At 48.3% G+C, this 21,719-nt stretch overlaps 1 protein-coding gene across 1 annotated transcript in view; it reads left to right on the forward strand.

The window, feature by feature from the left end:
• The first annotated feature begins 8,658 nt into the window (after window positions 1–8,658).
• Npas2 (neuronal PAS domain protein 2) overlaps window positions 8,659–21,719 on the forward strand; it is a 185,566-nt gene continuing 172,505 nt past the window's right edge. The window contains exon 1 of the mRNA XM_032900982.1: window positions 8,659–8,935. The gene's annotated coding sequence lies outside the window, so the exon portion shown is untranslated. The remainder of the gene's footprint in view (window positions 8,936–21,719) is intronic.

Raw genomic sequence — 21,719 nt, forward strand, 5'->3', positions numbered from 1 at the left:
GTCAGGAGGTGTCGGTAAGTAGAGAAATTGAGACTTAGTTGGGGGAAGTAGGTGTGGGTCACTTGGGACATACTATGGAAACATAACTTGCTCCTCTCTGTCCCTCTCTGTCCCTCTCCGTCTCTCTCTGTCTCTGTCTCCCTGTCTCTCTATGTCTCTGCCCTTCTGTCTCTGTCTCTCTTTCTGTCTCTGTCTCCCTGTCCCTGCCTGTCTCTGTCTCTCTGTTTCCCTGTCTCTTTCTGTCTCTGCCCCTCTGTCTCCTTGTCTCTCTGTCTCTGCCTCCCTGTCTCTCTCTACCTCTGCCCCTCTGTCTCTGTCTCTATTTCTCTGTCTCTCCGCCTCTGTCTCTGTTTCTCTGTCCCTCTGTCTCCCTGTCTCTGTCTCTCTGCGCCTCTCTCTCTTTTCTCCCTCTCTCCTTCCTGGGAGTTCAGAGGTGAACAGCCATTACGAGGTCCTACCATCATGATATTCAGCCTTACCTCAAGCCCAAAGCAATGGATCCAAGCAGCCATGAACTGAAGCCTTGAAACTGGAGCCAATCAAACATTTCTTCCCTCTAAACTGTTCCTCTCAAGTGTTTGTTAGAAAACTATCACAACAGCCAAACTAATGAGTATGAAATGGAATTTCATTGTGGTTTTAGCTTGCATATCCTTAGTGACTCATGATATCAAATGACTTACTGTTCGTTTACAGGTCCAGTGTGCATCTCTTTGGGGGAAAAGTCCATTCAGGCCTTCACTCATTTTAAGTGGCTTATTTGTCCTTTATTCCTTAGCTGTAGGAGTTCTTTTATGTTCCAGATACAAAAACCCCCTTATCCAGCCATGGCTTTGCTCTCTGTACTTTTGGTTCCAGTGGTCAACTGGCCTGAAAATACTAAATAAAAACTACCAAAAATAAATAACTCTTAAATTTGAGATAACTTTGTCTTATAGTAATTCTTTTAATTCTACCCATTCTATTATCAGCTTTTATTCATCTCTTATTGCACTCAATATAACCTTTAAGCTTTATCATAAGAACATCTGGGAAAACCTAGAGTGAATGGAAGGTTTGATGATGTACGAGGTCCAGGGGTCCCGGCATCCGCTGGTCACCAGGGACTCTATGATTAAGGGTGACTGTTTACTACTGGCTGAAAACAGTCTCTCCCATTCTGTGTTCTGTCTTGCTACATTTTGCAATGGTATTTCCACAGTCTTCATACCTAAAGATGTCTAGCTTTGTGGTGGTTGTTGTCTATGGGATTGAGGGGAGGGAGAAATGTTATAACTAAAAGTCCTTTGACAAAGGCAAGGCCTTAGAGATGCATTTTTTTTCATGTTTTTGATCGTCTACATGAGGGCGTGCAGTCCATGCTGACTTGTTAAATGGTGTAAGGTAGGGCTCCACTTCAGCCTTCTGTGCGTTCATGTACACTTGTTCCAGCATTACTCTTTTAAAAAAATGATAATAATAATTTTCTCATTGAAAAGCCAGGATCTATAACATAAATATTTATACATAATATAAACATTTATATAAATATTTATGTCTGGGCTTGCACTGTAATCCCTTGATGCTTTACTCCTGCCAGTCACCCATACGCTATACTGATATCGTTGTGTTACTTCAGTTACAGATGTCTATTTCTTGGCTTGACAGCCCAGATGATTTCTTTTAGACCACCAGCTCCTGTGGGTTCAGGTGGGACCCACTGAATCTGATTCGCGCGATCATTGACGTCACTGTGGCCAATCACCCCCTTAACACCATGCTAATCAGGATCAAGCCCAGAGCCACACACCATGCTCAGCGAGAGCTGGGCCACTGAGTTACATCTCCATCCTTGCGTGGGATCCCTCTCTGACCCGTTTCGCTATGGGAAAATTACAGCCTGAAGACCCCATCGATGCTCTGATGTATACGTGCTTGGCCGAATGTCCTGACAGATTGCTGGACAAGTCAGAGACAGGAGAATGCCTTAGAACACTTCATTTCCACAGGGAGGTGTGAGTGAGCAATGAAGAGGTGAGTACCAGATGTAGAGAGGAGGGGAGAAAATGAATTCGGAACTGGGAAGAGGGGACTGGACGAGGTGACATGTTAAAATTACCATCAATCTCCCGATTGTGTGTCCCTAAGCCAACATAATAGCAGAATACTCAGACTACAAGGAACTGAAACCCTCTGGTCCTCCAATCTAATGCCTGCCCTGTAGGAACATTTTTAAAGGGGGACGTGCACCATGAATCCCAGCACTCAGGAAGCAGAGACAGGGGCTTTTCTGTGTTGATGCCAGCCTGGTAAGCATAGTGAGCTTCAGACCAGCCAAAGTACATAGCAAGATTCTGTCTAAAACAAAACAAAAACTGCCCTCAGAAAGCAGTTGTCAAAAAAAGAAAAAAAAAAAAGTTAACTCAACAAAGGCATGTGACTCTACTAACTGTGGCCATGCACAAGTTGCCCAAGCAGCTCAAACCACAGGAGCAGAACAACCAGCTACAAAAGGAGGCTGATTGATATAGTTTGCCCCAGACGGCGAATCAGGGACAATGAGGCTCGTAAATTCACCTTTGCAACAAATGCCCAGGGGATGCTTCTGATATTTCAAGGAACATGCTTTGAGAACTATGCTTCCGGTCAAGAAGACCAAGCACTGTCTGCTGACATCTTTCATTTCTAAGCACAAAGTCTTTAAATAAAGCTCAGGTAATCCGTCCCAGCCCAGGATGCTGCAGCCACCTGGATCTCACCAATGTACAAAGGAAAGGGGTATAAAACCACAGTGGAGCCTTGTTGCTTGAAACATCTGTAGACTCTTCAGGGATCTGGAGAGGAAGACATTGGGAAAGCCGAGCATAGGTGCATCAGAAACAGCCGCGACATCATGGGCTTACGTTCACTGTCAACACCAGCGCTCAACTGAAGCCATTGAGAAAAGCGTCTTTCTCACCAAAGTCTTCAACAAAGCATGTTGATCAAATAATGCATACCCATACAGGAAGTGCGCCGTCTGCTGCCTACTGGGGAGGGTCTATAAATAGCTCCTCAGAGAACATTTTTTCTATAATTAGCCTTCCACTTCAAGTGAACTATGCGTAATGAATTTCGTATCACTAGGTGTTCTTCCTGGATAAGTACATGGTAGATTCTGCAATTGTCAGTGGAGAAACGTAACTGTTCAGCGTTGCACCAAAGTCAGAAGGGCTGAACAAGGCAGACGTGCAAACCACACTGGGAAATAGCCATTTGCCTAAGTGTGTATGTGCATGTGTAGGGGGTGTATTATGTGAGCACATGTGCGTATATGTGTGTACATGTGTGTGCATGTGTGCACGTGTGTATATGCATGTGCACATGTATGTATGTGTCCTTGTGTGTGTGCACGTGTGTGTACATGTGTGTGCATATGTGTATGTGTGTGTGTATATGAATGTGCATGTGTATGTGTCTTTGTGTGTGTATGTGTGTCTGTGCATGTGTGTACATGTGTGTCTCCTTGTGTGTATATGTGTGTGTCTGTCCCTGTGTGTGCATGTGTGTGCCCCTGTGTGTGCATGTGTGCATGTGTATATGCATGTGTGTGCATGTATGTGTGTGCATGTATGTGAATGTGAGTGTCCTTGTGTGTATATATGTGTGTACAAGTATATGTGTGTATGTGTGTATGTGTGTGCATGTGTATGTGTCCCTGTGTGTGTATGTTGCACATGCTCTTCCAAGCACCTGTGTGGAAAGACATCAGAATCACCTCTTTACGGCTAAGGTAAATGGAACATGGATGGGAACAGCTAAGACAACGGCCCTTTGAAAGTCAGCACAGCTCTTTCTCTGTTCCTAAAGGTGCTCCTAGTGCTTGTTAGAGAAGTGCATGTCTCAGCAGCTTGTCTGGGCCTCCACCAACCCTAGCAAAAGCGGAAGCCTCCCTGAACAGAGAGGATCGACCCTCCTATGGCTGCACTTGAGCTCTGATTCTTCTGTGGTTCTCTGCTAATTACAGGAGCTAACACCACCTCCTGCCCTTCTGTCCCCTTCACAGTTCACCCACGTTTGCTGCCCTTACCTCAGCACCCTGTACACAAACATTTGGCCTCCTTCTATTTCCCACACAGACTGAAAGCCTCGCCCACATTCCACATGCCCCGCCCACATTCCACAGGCTCACCGGGGCGGCAGTTCGCTTACTCTGTGGGTGGGAGGGATTAAAGGATTCTCAGAGCACTCACAGTTCCTATCTTGCTAGTGAGAAAGGATATATCCATGACCTGTGAGTTACAGCTCAACCAAGCACCTTCCTTGAATTGTCCTATTCTGGTCCCTTATTCTGGGAGCAAGAGAAGGAGTCTTGAGCCGTACTCAAGGACCCTATAGAGAGGAACTTGCATCCATTCCCAGCTGAGACCTGGAGTGGGTTTGAAGATCACATGTCAGCCTATTGCCAACATCCAAACAGTGCCGTGAGATGCCAGCCTGCCCTGTACCCACTGATCCATGGACTTTATTTCCTTCAAAAGATTATCATCTGGACCAAGTGTGACTCCCTGGGCAACCCCAAATGTTCTAACGTTCTGTTTCAAGCACTTGGAACACAGCTCTTTAGAAATGGAGTCAAGAAGCCGGAAGTGGTGATATATATGCCTATAACCTCAGCGTTTCAGAGGCAGAGGCAGGTGGATCTCTGTGAGTTCAAGGCAAGTCTGGTCTATAGAGCAAGTTCCAGGCCAGCCAGGAGGGGTCTACATAGTGAGACCCTGTCGCATAAAAACAAAAACAAGACATAATTGATCTGGCGCTGGCTAGATGGCTAAAAGCGCCTGGTGCTGTTCGAGAAGACTAGAGTTGGGTTCCCAGCACCCACATAAGGCAGCTCACAGCAGCCTGTAGAGCAAAGTCATCTTCCCACATATAGCATATCCACACAAAGGGATGTTATGCACATGCCCACACATGTAAATAAAAAGACATGCCTGAAGAAAACGACTGTGCCGAAGAATCAATAACCAACACGCACAACGGAGAGAGCAGAAGAGACGCTTGAGGTAACGTGGCTGGCGGTGCTTCGTCTCTCTGCACCAGCCAGCAAAGTCTTCACGCAGAAGGAAAGATGGGTGTCTCTGTGCACCAACTGACAGGTGTGTGTGTTGGGTGGGGTGGGAGCAGCCCAGACAAACACAGTCACCCGAGTCAAGGTGGCCTGAGAGACCTTGAGCTGCTCAAAGTCAGAGACCCTATCCGGCTGCTAGAAACCATAAATTACTATTTTATGGGGTTCCTCCTAAAGATGAACTGAGGTAATGTGAATGCCTGATGCATAATATTAGATAAATGTCACCTTTCATTAACGCAAACATTATTTTCTGAGATTTCATCTAAAACACTGTCCTGTCTAGACAATAGAACGTCATTTGGTGCTAAAAAAGAAGTGAAAAGGACACGGATGAAACTTAAATGCAGCTGAGTAGATGACAGAGCCGGACTGAAAAGACTCGCACACTGTATTGTAGCGACCACATGGAATTCTGGGAAAGGTCAATCCACGGAAGGAATGAAAAAGCCTAGTGCATGGGGAGGGGTGGACAGGGTTGATGGTTTTGTTTTGTTTTTGTTTGTTTGTTTGTTCATTTTTAGAAGAGTGGGACGATTCCATTTGATACTGTGATACTGTAGACTAGTGCTGTAATTCCTGTAGTAGCCCACACCACCTCTCCCACATGTCACCAAAAGCAGACACCAATAGCCACCCAATCCCTATGCCAAGAAGTTAATTATATGGGTATTTGTAACTGGGATATGCCACAGATTTGACACGCAGTTAGAGCCAATGGAATTGTCGGATGACTTTTTCTTTATATTGTGAAATGTTGGTAATTAATGAAAAATTTCATCCTCCATACATTTTGATTTCTTGAAATCGCTTGGGGACCATTGAAAGACCCCATCAACAAAAGCGAACTCTTTTAAAGGGTTAATGACTGGGACCACATGAGAATTTCCACACCCAGCAATGCAGTTTGATCAGTGCCACACACTTTAAGTAATGTGTACGTCATGATGATCTAGCCTGACTTTGCTATCTTGTGGATGCAAAGTCCCTAGGGCTCAGCCACCTCCTCCAAGAAGCCCATTCCAAGTTCCTCCTTTGAACCGCCCAGTCACTCACCCTATGTAGGTCATGTTTATCTCTCAGATTGTAAACCTCCTGTGCACACGAACCCTCTCAGTGTTTCTCACAGGGCTCTGGAAGGAAGTGTGCTGTCGAACACACAGAAAGAGCAGGAGGTTCTCCTTTGCAATGGGAGGGGAAGCACATTTGTTTGAGGACTCTGTTCTCCATTCAGAGATCCTCCTGGGTGGGAAGAAACACCGGAGATGGGGTGAGGCTTGGGATAAATATCACCACAGCATCCACACCATCTCCATAACAAGCAGGAATAAAAATCAGGAAGACTCCTCACAGCCAATAAGAACAGACTGCGAAAATACTTGTTATACTACAGCCCTGTGTCATTAGGCCTTGTCAATAAAAGGTATCCCAATGGGTTTTCAAGTCCCCAGAGGGAGTTGGAATCTCTTTCAAAGAAAGTTTAAAAAAAAAGAAAGAAAGAAAGGAGAGAGAGAGAGAGAGAGAGAGAGAGAGAGAGAGAGAGCTTTAACTTCTTCATTAAATCCGGTTAGAAACACAATTTCATCTCTACTGGATATTAGTCATAGCCACTGTTTAAAGGCACAGTTAAAGCTTGCTTTCCTAAAAGAAAAGGACGTGAGGACAGAGAGAAAAGTAAAGAAAAATAAAATACTCCCCCCCTCTAGTTGGAAAGGGAACTCCAAACTAACAAGGGGTCAGTCAGTCAGCCTTCTCTTTCCTCAAAAACCTTGAAGTCAGAAGCAATCGAGCCCGAGAACTTCAGGGTTTGTAGGAGGCTCAGAGTTCTGTGTGTGCTTTTTTTTTTTTTTTTCTTCAGAAGGAGAATTAGACAAAAATAATACAAATGGGAAATAAAGAGAATGACCTACTTTACTCTGGGGGTTGGGGAGGGAGGGAGTTCTCCGTGAGTGTTTTTCATCTAATTGACGGTGTGTAGGGTTGCAGGTCCAAATAAGGAGCCTCTGGTGCTGGCCCGGTTTGCACTGGAGAGGAGAAATCCAGGCCTTGAACACCATCGGGCTAGCTCATGGGACTAAAGCCTCAGGAGCTCTAGAGAACCCTGGGGGGGGGGGGGGGGGGGGAGGAGAGAGAGAGAGAGAGAGAGAGAGAGAGAGAGAGAGAGAGAGAGAGAGAGAGAGAACCAGGAGCCAGTGGGAGCGCTTTCCTTGTTGAGACCACTTGCTGGAATGTGAGATCTAGAAGGACCAGGGAGAGCTGCCAAGACAGAGCCGTGCCCCAGGAATTGAACCCCAGCGGTGTCAGGGAGCCGGGGACCTTTGTGTGCCTAGTGCGGGGAACGTGGCTCCCCTCTTTGGGCTGGTCAAGCAGGTGCCTGCCTGCCATGATCTCCGCCACGGAGTGCAGGGTTGTTGTGGGTTTGGGTGAAACACGCCACCTTTGAGCTCTTCCGCAGGGCTAGCAGGCTCCCCCATCACCCCATTCACGCTCAGAACCCCCTCAGTGTGTCTAACAGCCGGCCCTGGTTCCCTGGACCCTGTCTGCACATCTGTCTTGGCTAGGGTTTTGCAGAAGCTTGGTAAAAAGGCTCTCTGTGCTCTTGCGCACGCCGCTCTCTACAGCTTCTCTTTTTCTTGGATTCTCGCCTGTCTCCTCCCACAGGAAAAAAAAAAAAAGGTCACGTATGTTTGGAAAAATATGTAGGTCAGTGGAACATTTCCTGCACTGGTGCAAAAGGAGAGAGGGCAGTGGGGGCGGGGAGGGAGAGGCCCAGCGCTGCTCCGAGGGCGCCTCCTGGCCGCAGCCCCCGACCTGCAGCCCTAGGGTTACAAGGGGACATTTAGCGGGTTCTTGCCCATCCTTGACCCATTTTCCGGACAAGCTAAGCTCGCCCCAGAGGAGGCGCCGACTATTCCTCCCTAGCAACCGCTGCTGTCTTCCACGAACAGCGTTCTGTCTCACGTCCCAGGACCCCTCGTCTCACCTGGTGTCCCCTCACTCACCCATGTCCCCAGTGGCCTGAGTCACGGAAGCGTATAGGCCTGCCCTTAGAGGTCGGCGTGGGCAAGGGGGATGAGACAGTCACGTTCTAGCAAACATCCCCACTCAGTGACAGCACAGTTGCAGTGGGTACTTCGATGGTTCCATTAAGCCGGGGCACGGGATTCTTTGCTACCCGTCCCCAACCCCCGCCGCCAGTGACAACTTTAGCGGGACCCCGGTCCTTTTCCCAGGTCTGCGCTAAGCACAACCTCCCCTCTTCCACCGCGCCCAGTCCGGACCATATTGGCCGGACCCCCACTTCGATCTCCCTACCACCACCCAAGCAGCCTCGTAGGACTCGCAGAGGCCCTGGGGACGCACGGGTGTCTGCACCGCGGAGAGTCGCCGGGGGTCGCAGGGTCCGCGTCCCTGCGGCAAGCTCCGAGTGCACGGCTCACACTGGGTTTGGACCCTGGGGTGTGTGGGGGGGAGCGGGTAGCCGCGGGAGCCTCGAGGCTTAGGAGGAAGAAGAGGAGGAGGAGGAAGGGGAGCGGGAGGAGGAGGAGAGGGAGGAGAAGGAGGAGGAGGCGGCAGCGGGGCGGGGAGGCGGCAGCGGTCCCCGGCTCTGCGCGCCCAAGAGTTTGCGGCGCGAGCGGCGGGCTTTCCCGCAGGACCCGAGGGACCCGCGCAGCGGCCGCGGAGCCCCGAGACCCCGGCGGCAGCGGCGAGAGCAGCGCCTCCCGCCGCCGCCCGGGAGAAGCTCCCTGAGCCCGCCTGCCGCCCGGCTCCCCGCGGCGGCGGGAGGCGCGTCTCCCCGGCCCAGTTGGTGCCCGGCCTGGCGGGGCCGCCCCGGCCCGCTCGGAGGTAAGAGGCCACCGCGCCTGGGGACGCGCGATCTCGGGTGGGAATACGTGCGCGTGGCTCGCGGCTCTGGTCACCTGCTCGCTAGCACTGGGGACGCGCGGGGCAGGGAGGGACGCTTGGGCGCGACACCGCGCGAGGCTGCGCAGCGCAAGCACCCGGGGGTTGGGGCACAGGGAGGTGAGTCCTGCGCACTTCAGGTCCTGCCGCCCCAGGCATCGGATCCTGTCGACCGCTGCAGCCAGACCGACGGTGGGCTCCCGGAGCCACTCACCAAGGGAGAGGACTAGGCACCCCGAACCTCGGGATTCGGGGGTCCTCGGAGGGTGCTAGATGAGTGCTGCGTACCCGGACAGAATCTTTGAAGATTGCCCGCAGCCCTTCCAGAGCTCCACCGCGTGCATCCTGAACCTTGGAAGCCCGGGACGCCTAGCGAGTGTGGTTGCCGGGCCGTGGCCCTGGTGTCACTGCGTTCCTGGGTCTGACTTGGCTTAGGGCCGGATTGAAAGCCGGATCTTTGTGCTTAGACAGCTCCTGGGACTCCCCGGGTTGGATGCTAGAGCACTGTTTTAGTGGGAGGTGTGCCCCCTCCCCAAGTAGAGGAGGGGTGCACCCTTGACTTTTCTAAAAAGCGACTTAGGGTGGAAAGCAGAGGGCAGGGACAGGTACCAAGAGGCTCAATTCAAAGCCAGCCTCTTCCCTCTGCCCGCCTCTCCTTAACTGCTTAAGGTAAGAAAGTTTGTTTTCAGCTCTGTGGTTCATAAATAATTAGTAACCAGTTTTGTTGACGAAGCAAGATGGAAACCTTAAGTATACACGCGCATTTCCAGGGACTCTAGAAACTCCTAAGGTTAAACCCGGGAGCCTTTAGTTCCTAAAGTTGTAGGCTGTAGCGCTCAACAGGTGTTGCAAGGGTCCTAGAAGCCCCACCTTAGGCTTTTTTCGCTACCCACTGCGCTAGGATCCGCCCGTGTTCACGGTTAGCTTGCTTCTTTACAGGTGAATATTGAGTAGTTATTAACTGAGTCGGCAGAGACTGCTAGTCTGTCTCAATCATTAGGACTCTGTTATCCTTAATAGGGTTTTCTTTAATGGGAGAGATTTCCCATTTGGACTTTCCAGGTAGTTAGTCCTGAAGCAGTTCCTGGCAGGACTCAGCTCTGTCAACACCTTCATGTCTCTCTCCCACGGTGAAGTCCCCATCCAGCGAACTGGCCAACTAATTGTGGCTCGCATGAAAAACAGCCAGCCCTGGAAGGCACCCTTCACACTCAAGAGCAAATACTGGCTTGATCTTCCTTCCTGCTGCTAAAATTTCTCTGAAGGAAAATGTTGCCAGAAATAACCTCCAATCTTTTTTTTTAAATAACCCCTAAATAAATACAATTCTGTTTTTAAAAGAGATATTGCGATCTGGGCCACTATTTTGCAAAGCAAAAATTTTTGTACAGACAAATATGAGCCAGTTGAAGAATTGGCATTTCCCAGCAGTCTTCTTCTTCTTTTTTTTTTTTTTTTTTTCCATTTCCCCTCAGAAACCCATACCTCTATTTGCAGGTCATCCCACTGTGCAGACGTGAAAAAAAAGTGTTTTATTCCAACAACTCCCTAGAGTTCCATCTTGAGGAGTGGGAGAGGATATACCCTAAAGAAAGTACGTTATTAATAAAATGTTACATACACACGCCCAAGAATTAGACATGCCCAGAGAATGGAGTGAGACATTTACAATTAGTGCGTTAAAAGGAAGTTTTCCTGGTAGAATAGATGTTTATGTGAACTGAAGAGATGACCTTTATATAGAAAATTATGTTTTTTAAAAAGAACGTACTTAGTTGTTTGTAACAATTTGGTCTCTGCTTAATATTTCTAGCTGTTTCATGATGAAAAAAACAAACAAGCAAGCAAACAGTGAAACCAGTAAAAACAAATCACAATTTAAATCCATCTTCGGGGAGCTTCTTTCTTAGGTCTTGGTAACCTATAAAAGTAGCTATTTCTCCAGTGCAAGAGCCAATGGTGTTGAATTTCTTCAGGTTAAATTAATACATGGGTTTTGCTCTCTCTCTCTCTCTCTCTCTCTCTCTCTCTCTCTCTCTCTCTCTCTCTCTCTGTGTGTGTGTGTGTATCATACAATCCATATATATATAAATATATCCAGAATTTTGCTTATATTAAATCCTCAGAAGCCAAAGGGCTAAATCATCGTGGATTTTTAAAACAAGAACACGCGTGCTTTGACCTGGATGCCAAGAGCCACCTGTGAACTTTCCACCGGTTGTTCTGGCTGATTCCCCGCACACTGCACGGTCTACCCCAGCAGAGGTCAAATTGTGAAGGGGTTGAAAATAGCCTAGTGAGTCAGTACTCTTGGCTGCTTTACTCTTAACAGTTTAATTGGCTTCATCATGGCAAGTGTATAATGGAGTTTCACATTTACATAGTGAAAATGGTACTTGAAGCCGCATTGGCTCACAGGATCATTTCATTAGCATATCCTCCTCCCCGCCCCCCCCCTGCCCCCCCCCCACTGGCCTCATGCTATTTGTAGCAAAGAATAGCAAAGACAGGTTGAGGACTGTCACCTCCAAATCTTTTCCTCTCGTCTCTAGATGCTCAGTAAATAGGTATGGAAGACAAGCTGAGTTGTCGCTAATCACTATCCAAAGGTTAGATGTTTCTGAGTGCTCATGGGGTACTTAACTATGAGTAATCCTGTGTCAAGTCAGACGGTGATTAATAATACCGAAGTACACAGGGAAACATTTATTGAACACAAGCATGTAATGGAGACATTTTCCACGCAATCTTTAGCTAAGGCCCTGCTGTTTCTCACTTGACTTTTTTTTTTTTTTTTTTTTTTTTTTTGGATTGAGGGCCGGGGCTGTGTTGGGCGAAAAGAGTCATTTCTTAGCCGGATTTCCCTAGAGGTCACTTGAGTGTCTGCAGGTCAGAGTGTCTAGCTCCATTTGGTGATTCAGAACAAGAATGAAGAGTTTCTCTTTTATTCTGGTGTGAAATAAACAGTGTGTATGGAGAGGTGGAAGGGGACCCGCAATCGGAATGCAGTGAGTCGCTGGGGGTTAGGGGTGGGGCCGTCACAGGAAGAAGTCTAGTTCAGAAGCTTCAGTGCTACACACAAGCAGGCTCTGGGATACACTTAACCTCTTCAGCACATGCTTACTGAGGGTGTGCTAAACAATGGGCCAGAAGATACAACGTATAGAAGAGACTACATGTAGCAACCAGAGATGAGGAAGAGAGAACACTGGTTCTTTTAAACTGCCCTGCCTCCAGGAGGAGCTACCCCCCCCACCTCGTCCCTCCCGCACCCGGGTGGATGGCTGGCCACCATTTCCCAAGTTTTGACTGGAAAGGAACCTGGCTTTTCACAGGAGTTGACTCTCCCCAACCTGACTGAGGAGCGGAATACCAGTGGGCCTGTAGCACTTCACAGTGATTGGCTCCAAGTGAGCAATGGGCCCTGTGCTTGCCAATAAAATATAAGGTGGGGTTGCTTAGAGGCTTCTGGGAAACTGTCCCTAGCTCTTAAGAAGAGGTAAGGATTCTCTCCACAGGACTCTCTGGGGAAGTGCCTGTTAGCTAAGTAACCATGGGTCACTGGGTAGGTGGGTCACTGGGTAGAGTGCAGAGGTGAAGACTGAGCATTCTGTAGGGGAGTTTCCCCCAGGAGATCCACTCTTAAACCCTGACTTCTGTATGTGGCAGGTCCAGTTAGGTTTCCTCTGGGTAGTAGCTAAAATCAGTCTGAGTGCCTGTAATCCCCAGCCCCTTTCAAGAGGAACTAGTCAGCCATGGAGCCCACTCTTGCTACTCATTTTGTGCATTTAAACACATAGGCATGTACTTGAGAACAGAGCTCATTGTATAGATGTTACTGCACATTTTAAAAAGCAACCGTGTGGCGCAGACAGCTTTATTTTTTAAGCCATCACTCACATCGGCGTTAAGAACCATATAGTATCATTCTTTGTGGCCAAAACGACATGTTTTATCCGACCTGTATCAGTTTATCGATATTTCATGGTTTTTGTGGGTCAGGAATTTCAGGGGAAAGGGTTTCGGAGTAAAAGGTGCATTTCTTTGGGACGTTGGTAGATGCAATCTAATTGGTGACTAACAGTGGTGCCCGTGCTGCTGGTCTCTGTCGGCTTGGCGGTCTTGTCAGTGTGTCTCCACTATGCTCTGTATCACCGGACCTTCAGATCTCTTCTGTGCCTGTTCCTGTGTGTGGAGTTTATTTCTACCTGTGCCTGGGGGAAATGCAAATTAAGGAATGGGGCATGGTGTGCACTGACTGCGGAAGTGTTTCCCTTGTGTGTAAAGGTGCAAAAGGGAAATCTTAGAAACTGAGGCTGTCTGTGAAGATTCAGTCAAAGTGACTAACCTTGTAGTACTCTTGGGAAATTCCTAGAAAGAGGTGCTAGTGGATCGCTGGTGTTTTCAAGAAAACCCCATGGGAAGACACTTTCAGGGCCTCAGTCTGGGTATGTAGCTCTGGCTGGCCTGGATCTCATAGAGATCCACTTGCCTCTGTCTGCAGAGTGCTGGGGACAAAGGCATGTGCCACCAGGCCCAGCTGTGCCCCTATGCACTTCAGCAAAGCTTTATTGCTTCAGGGAACCTTGGGTCCCCGTCTAGTAGTAGGATGCACTCTAAACTGAGTTTTCCGAAGGTTCAGTTGTCATGTGCTGATATTTTGTGCCCTCATGAGACACAGCCTCAATGAGGGTTGTTGGATTCTTTGATGTTTTCCACTTCCACCAGAGAAGACAGGAAAGAAAATGGGATGGACCATGGAGGAACTGCATAAGGAATACTGATTACCTTCAGGGAAAGGCAGTAGGCAGAGAGGTACTCGTTCTCGGCAGCAGTGGCATATGCTGTCTCCTGATAGAGTAGGGAAAGGGAAAGACAAATAGAGAAGTTCTTTCTCCGGGGGGAAACAGGCCACACTCACGGAGATGCCTTCCTAATGAAAAATATCTGTAAGCTCCCTGGGTGTGCCATCAGGATTATTGCATGAATTCCAAGTATACTGATGTGAATAAAATGGTCACTGGACCATCTGTAGTAGCATGGCAGATGAGACAGGAAGCTTGGAGATGACCAAGGAGTAAGGACATCTCCATTTCCCATCAGTTTTATCAATACCTACACTTCTGGTGTGCAAACAGTGAGTGTTTTTTTCCTTCCTTATTTCTGGCTGGCTAGTCTTATTTAAAACTCAGCATCTTGTTCCTGGCTCTCTGGGTGGGGCTGAAGTGCATCTGTGAGTCTTCTGTACCAATCAACTGAGCATTCAGTGTCACATAGAAACCTTCATCTGGTCTTGTGTTATGTCAGTTTTCTGACACTATTACAAAACACCCGAGACAAACTAGTTAAAAGGAGGAGAGGTTTATTTTTTTTTTCACTCATGTTTCAGAGGTCACCTGGCTCCATTGCTTTCAGGTTCATAAACAAGGCAGATTGTGAAAGAAGATTCTGTTCATCTCACCAGAGCCAGGTAGTAAAAAGAAAATGGGCGAGGGAGGCACACCCTCAGCCAGCAAGTATTTCCTTCCTCCGGGCCCACCTCTTAAAAATTCTACTTTCTCAATAGGTGATGATCAAGCGTTGAAGGATGTGGGCTTCTGGATGTAGTGATGTGAGGTCCAAATTGAACCTCTACTGGGACCTCCTGAAATGAGACTCACAGAGGCGGTGATCGATGCAAAAGCAAGAAGAGTTTAATCATTCCGACATGTTGGGGTCATCCCGCTTCAAGGGGAGATGACCCTGAGTAGACTTTAGCAGGGAGTTATGCATACAATTGGGGCAGACTCAAACAATTGGGGCAGAATTTGTACAATGGTAACTAGGCAGGGTACTATGTACATTTGGTGGAGCAAAACAACTTTTGGATGGACTCAGTGTACCGTTCAGGATTTCTAGTTGGGAGTTAGGTAGCTTTGTCTGACAGTGTGGCTTGTAGCTGTTCCAGGAACTAAACAGCTTTTTTTCCTCCCTGGAAGGGAGGGGTCTTTGTGCTCAGAGGTTTGTGGTGGGAATTTTCCCACTGGCCCCAGATTGGCCCCAACTCTTGCTCTTTCACTGAGCATCCCAGCCATTGTACATGTTTTCAGCTTTGGAAGTAGATGATGTCCATTTCCCGTTGTTTTGCAAGATGGAGGTACATCTGGGATGTGGGCATCATCATAGTTCTTCTCAGGTAAAGAGTTCAGATCAGCCTCTTGTTGATAGCATCTGGGACAGGACGGGCTCACTTGGAGCTGGAGAGGTGTGTTTGAGGAGTTATGCTAGAGGGAAGGCAGGGGAAGACAGGTCAACTTCTTCCCTGACCCTACCAGTCATTGTGAATACCACATTAATGCTTTTATGTTCTGTCTCTGTATAATTTTCGATGGCTGTGAAAGACACTGTGACTATGGAAACTTATAAAAACAAAGTGATTGATTTGGGCTTATGGTTTTAGAGGGCTGGAGTCCATGAAGGCAGAGCAAATGTGTGGCTGCCAGCCTAGCTGAGAGTTCACATCTTGATTTGCAAGCAAGAAGCAGAGAGCACACTGGGAATGGAGTCTTTTAAAACCTCAGAGCCCGCCCCCAGTGACACACCTTTTCCAATAAGATGACATCCCCAAATAGTTCTTCCCAAATAGTTCCACCAATGGGGGACCAAGTCTTTAAACACATGATCATATGGGGGCCATTCTCATTCAAACCACCACAGTCTCTAAAAGACACAGCAGTGCCATTCATAGACCCTGCCAAGGAGGCCTGTTTCCCTGGAGACCAAGATCTAATAGGAATAAGAGGAACAGTGTTGAACCCAAGGTTGGGGCTGTGTTTGTGGTGGAGGTGAGAATGAGGCTGTAGCTCTGGACTCAGCTCCTGTGATGACTACAGATCTGTGATTGGGAATCTGTTGCTTCTATAGCCCCTCTGCCTTCTTAGCAACGGCCAGTGGAAGAAATTCACTCAGAGCAAAGAGCATGGCCACTGTGTAGCTGTCTTCTGTTCCTTCAAGCCAGCTATGCGGTTTGTCGTCTCATACAGATGTGAGCTTCGCTTTGCTACTGGCTTGGGACAAACTGAACTTTGTTCGAGACCAGGAAGACATGTCTGAGCTGCTTCTGGGGCTTGGGTCCCTTCGCCTCTGCCAAATCTCAACCTTTCATGTGGAGAGTCGTGGTGAAGTGGCTTTGGGTCGCCTGGTCTGTCCTCACAGAGGTTCACTGTTCTACTCTCACTCCTGAACTGCACAATTCTTCCCTGCCGTGCACCAGGCTAATTAACGGGCACAAAACACTTGCTCTCAGCCTCCCTTTTGGAGATTATGTGTATGGTGTGGGGACTGTCTAGAAACTGGGCTTGAGAGACCAAGTGACTATGGTATAATTTGCCCCCTCTCCACCACTGCTCATTCCATTTCTGGATTTCCCCTTTGTCACACACCAGCCTGTTCTTTCACGTTCATTCGCTTTTCTGCATGCTGGACTCTCAGGGCCCAGATCCACAGGTCCTGCTCCTCCCTCTGAGTGGCTCCCTGTAGAGCTCTTCTCTCTGAAGAGCTTCAGTGACACTGTTGGACCCAATATGCAGCTTCTCGGATCAGGAGTTTCTTCCACACATGCCCATTTGACTTCTGCTGCACAGCTTGAGCTCTGGGTGGGTGTGAGGGTATCCTGTGCCTCCAGGACCTCTTGAGGACAAGAACATAGGCTTTCTGTAGTGGTTGTTGTTACTGTTGCTTGAGATAGTCTTCTTTTGTATAGCTTTGGCTGACCTCACACTCACAGTGTAGCCCAGGCTGGCCTTGAATGGCAAGAGACAGGTGTATGCCACCATGTCTAGGAATCATGGAACTCAGTGTTGGAGAGAAGAATTAACTGGCCCCTACCAGACAGCAGCTGTCCCCTCAGGGGAATGACAGAAAACCCTCACATTGACTCTTCTATGGGCAAACAGCACTTGCTCTACCTTCCCATTTGGGGCCAGTTTGGTAGTCATCCTTAACCACCAGTTTCTGTAGAAATCTGCCCCAACACTCACCTAGTAGGTCTGCATGTTATCCTGGCCTGCCCCTACACTCACCTAATAGGTCTGCATGTTATCCTGGCCTCAGCATTACTGGTTTTTCTGCCATTCCATACTGCACAAGCCCAAGGAAGTTTTCATGGTCTACACAGATGACAGTGTTCTAGGCAGCAAGGTGACATGTTTGGCTTACACCACATGTGTTCTGATGTATGTTGATTGACATACAGTGATCCCTGGTGCCCTTGGGACTTGGGGGTTGGGGGCAGATCCAGAACTCATGCAGGTACCCAAATCTGAGCATGCGCAAGTTTCTTATACGAACTGATGTAATGTTTGCATGCAGCCTACACACATTCACCTGTGTCCTTCAAATCACGTGTGCGGCACTCATCCTCCGTATGATCACGTAACTGCTGTGCAGGTCAACGACACACTGTTAGGTCATAGCAACAAACAAACGACTCCATGTTTAGCCGAGAAGACATTTCCCCAAGTGTCTCCAGTCTGTGGTTGAGGTGGAACTGGAGGACATGAGGAGCAGACTGTATGTGGAGGGTCAGCAACAATCACCTGCCGCCATATGGATGCTGTAGGGCATCAGTTCTTAACCCATGGTGCCATGACCCTTTAACACAGTTCCTCACCATGCTGTGGTGGCCTCCTACTGTAAAATTATTTCACTGCGACTTCGCAACTGCCATTCTGCTCCCGTTGTGAATCGTAGTATCTATGTCTGAGATGCGGGATATCTGTATCCAACCCTGTGAGATGGGTCGAGACCCACGGGTCGAGAACCCCTGCTCCAGCGGTTTTCCTCTTTTGGGCTCTATGCTTAGAACAGCAGGAGCATTTCCCCCTACCCGAAGCTCACTGCCTGCCAGCTTCAGACGTGGATGCTTTACCCTCTGCTGCCTGAAACCTAGGAAGTAAGGAAAGCCCACTGAAGAAGCAACCATGCTAACACTTAGAAAGGGAACTGTTCTTGTGTTTCTCACTCCGACAATACGTGTTCACACAGTAGCTGTTCAATGTGACCATCGGGTGACCTCCACTTGCTGTGGACAGTCTCCTGCCTCAGCCTTCCCCTGTGTCTTGTGTCACCACTAATGACAGTCTTCAGCCTCCTCTGTTGCCTCTTGAGGTGGTCTCACTAGGATGTACTGACTTTTCTTTTTATATCTTTATCACACTTATTTATTTCTCTCTCTCTCTCTCTCTCTCTCTCTCTCTCTCTCTCTGTGTGTGTGTGTGTGTGTGTGTGTGTGTGTGTGTGTGTGTGTGTGGTGGGTTTGGTCTAATGCTGATTTTATTCTAATGTTGATTTGGGTCCCCCAAAACTGTTTACATGGGGGAGTCTGCATGGAAGATCTGAGGGGCCCTGACCCCAGTTAATTCTGATTGGTAAATAAAGATGCCAGCAGCCAATAACTGGGGAGAAGAGACATAGGCGAGGTTGAGGTTTCCCAGGCTTGGGACCATGCGGAAGGGGCAGAGAGGGAGCCGCCATGCCTTAGAAGAGTGGGCAGGCGAGAGAAGAGCCACCATGGGATAGAGAAGCAAGGAGTGTACCATGGCCTCTGGACCAAGAGAACATGGCACCGAGGGTGGCTGGAGCTGAGAGCAGCCCAGGTGAAGCCTTGTAAGTAATAACTCGGGTTATGGCTGAGAAGGAGATGCTAACAGCATGGAGGTTAGGCAGCTGCCCAGCATACACACACACACACACACACACACACACACACACACACACACACACACACACACACCCCTCCATCATTTAAACTTGTGACTAAGGACATCGCTAAACACTCAAGATAGAGCAGATCCAAGAGCAAAAGAGGCTCTGCTGTTTCCTCTCCTAGGACACCACAGCTTGAAGGTGCGGGGCAGGGGACACTTTGCAATAGTTGTTTCTCTCCTACCGTGTAGGTTTCTGGGATTTCAGGTCGTCAAGCTTGGTGGCAAGTCCCTTTGCCCACTGAACCATCTCTCTGGCTCTGATGTTCTCTGTGTTCTCTGATATCTCTAGTGTCCATGCTTCAATTAGATGCCCATAAAAACATTCTTCTTGTCCTTGGGCATGTCAGCATTGACCTATGACCTTGCTTTCAATCATAGCTTCTACTGTAGAATGGGTCAGTCGTGCTTTTGTATGGCTTGATGGGGACAGCTTGTGGCCCATAACTAAAAGCTTTCCCTCCTTGACCCCATTGCTTTGACCAAATAACCTTGGCAAGTCCCATATACCTAAGAATCTTTTTTTTTACATGCATAAGAAGGAAATAAAAACAGGAGAAGCTGAAAATCAAAAGCACAGGATGCTGACTATGGAGTTCCAGGAAAACAAGGAGTAGTGTTGTTTTATTGCTGTTATGGCCGGAGCCTCAGACGCCTGCACACAGGGTGGGGAGAACACACCAGCCTCAAAATGTCTTCTTCAGTGAGGCTCTTGTTTGGTTTTGTTTTCTTCCCTAGACTCTGCACACTGTATGCACACACAATTCAAAGGGAAACGTAGCTCGGTGTTCTCTCGAAAGCTATCGAAATGGGAGAAAGTGAAAGAGTTGCAGTAGAAATGAAACAGGCAGGATGCCTTGGCCGTTGTTTGAGGTCGCCCTGTTTGCTTTCCAAGGTTCTTCCCGTCTGTAAGAACAAAGTACAGTGATAGCCTCTTGTGCCTGAGATTGCCATCCAAATCAAATAACCTCTGGGAGTTCCCCTGGGTTCTGAGTTTTATCGGTTGTGTGGGACTGTTTATGTGTGACAAACCTAACCTGGATTACTTTATGTGAACTTGAATTTTTTTTTTCCAAAGAAGGTTGGCCTGAGTTGCTGAGTCTGAGTTCCTCCCACCCTGAGGGGTCTCACGGTTTCTTTCCTGTGCCAGAATTCTCCGAAGAGCAAAACTAAGCCCACTTTCAGTGATAACAGAAGTCTGGCTAATATGGTGGTCTGAGGTAGAAGAAAAAGATCCCAGTCATCACCTAGTCATGCAGCTCCTGTTTCTCAAGTAGAAATCAGAGGGGAACAAGGCCAAAGGTGCTAACCCTGAAACTGGAGCTTGTAGGTGGCACTAGGCCTGCTGGGTGGCTATCCTGCCTCCACCCAGACCCAAGGAAGCTTCTTCACCTGGAGAATCAGGGGCTTCTCTGGCTCTGCTTCCAGCCAGTCCACAGAAATGATGGGACTTCTCCAGCTACAGCCAACTCCTGTACCACCCAGGAGCCCTGGGAAGGACAAGCTGTAGACAGAAAGGCCGACTTTGCCCTGTGTCCCCTTATCTCTCCACACGCTCGCCACAATCTGTGCTCTGACAAGAGTCTACTTCGATAAGGAAGGCAAAGAGTTCTGCAGACCAGGGAGAACGGGGAGAAACTAGGGCAAGGCTGGCTCTGGAATTTTCACACTCACTCAGAGACACTCCTGGCGATCAGTTGTTGGCATCCAACTTCCCAAGTGAATTAAAAAAAAAAAAACAAAACAAAACAAAAAAAACAAAAACCAACCTATACCCCATGTCTGTGTAAACAGTAAATATTTACTTTCACGGTCCCAGCCAGTTCCGTTACCAACCTGACACACCTGGGCAGATGGATTCACAACTGAAGAATTACCTCAGTTGGATGGGCCTGCAGTTGTATCTGTGAAGCATTTTCTTGATTGATGAAGGAGGGCCCAGGCTAGTGGGCAGCAGCATTCCCGGGCAGGTAGGCCTGGGCCTCGTAAGAAGGGTAAGTAGCTTACCAGGAGCTTGAGAGCGAGCCAGTAGGTAGCGTTGCTCCATGGTTTCTGCTTTGGTTCAAGCCTTGAGCTCCTGTCATACCCTCATTCAGCTTCAGCGATGAACTATTACCTGGAAGTGTAAGGCACATTAACCTCTTCTTCCCAGGTTGCTTTTGGTCCTGGTGCTTTTTTTTTTTTAACTTTAAAACCTGTCAGATGATTGTACATCCTTTGGGGATACAGTGTGTCCCCCCCTCCCCCAATACATCTATATATGGTGTGTGGTCAGCTCTGGGAAGAGCTTACCCATCATCTCAAACACTTCTCCTTGCGAGGAGAACATCCAAAATCCTCTCTTCTAGCTGTATAGGAGATTAGGTGTTTTCCCAAGACTGGAGAGATGGCTCAGTGGTTAAGAGTGCCCACTGCTCTGGCAAAGGGACAGCACTCACATGGGGTGGCTCACAACCAACTCCAGCTCCAGGGGACCGGACATCCTCTACTGTGGATATACACACACACACACACACACACACACACACACACACACACACACACACACATGCACTTTCAAGAAAGAATTCCTCATCACCGCTATGTGTAATAAGACACCAGGATGTATTCTCCTGTCCAGCTAGAGTTTATCTTAACAACTTTCAGGAGTCCTCAGGTTCATGGCAGAGCAGGGTTAGCCAAGGGTTGGTACCTGCATGTTATGTGGGCGTCTCCTTATCATTCGTCCTTTAACAGTGATCCCAGTAGACTATCCTTAGCTCCAGGTATCACCAGGGAGAGGCGGGGCCCGTGGAGAGGTGGCTGTCATCACCTCCACACACTGTCCTTTGACTCTGTGACAGTCTCTTGGGGGCAGTGTTGAGGCCCCAGAAGTGAGATGACTCACTGCAGTAGAGTCACAGCTTGAACGTAGCCCTTTATTAAAAAGGGACCAAAAATAGAATAACCAGGGTTTATTCACTTTTTTTTTTTTCTGAAATGCC

This window comes from Rattus rattus, chromosome 4, assembly GCF_011064425.1.
Source record: "Rattus rattus isolate New Zealand chromosome 4, Rrattus_CSIRO_v1, whole genome shotgun sequence".
Taxonomy (NCBI): Eukaryota; Metazoa; Chordata; class Mammalia; order Rodentia; family Muridae; genus Rattus; species Rattus rattus.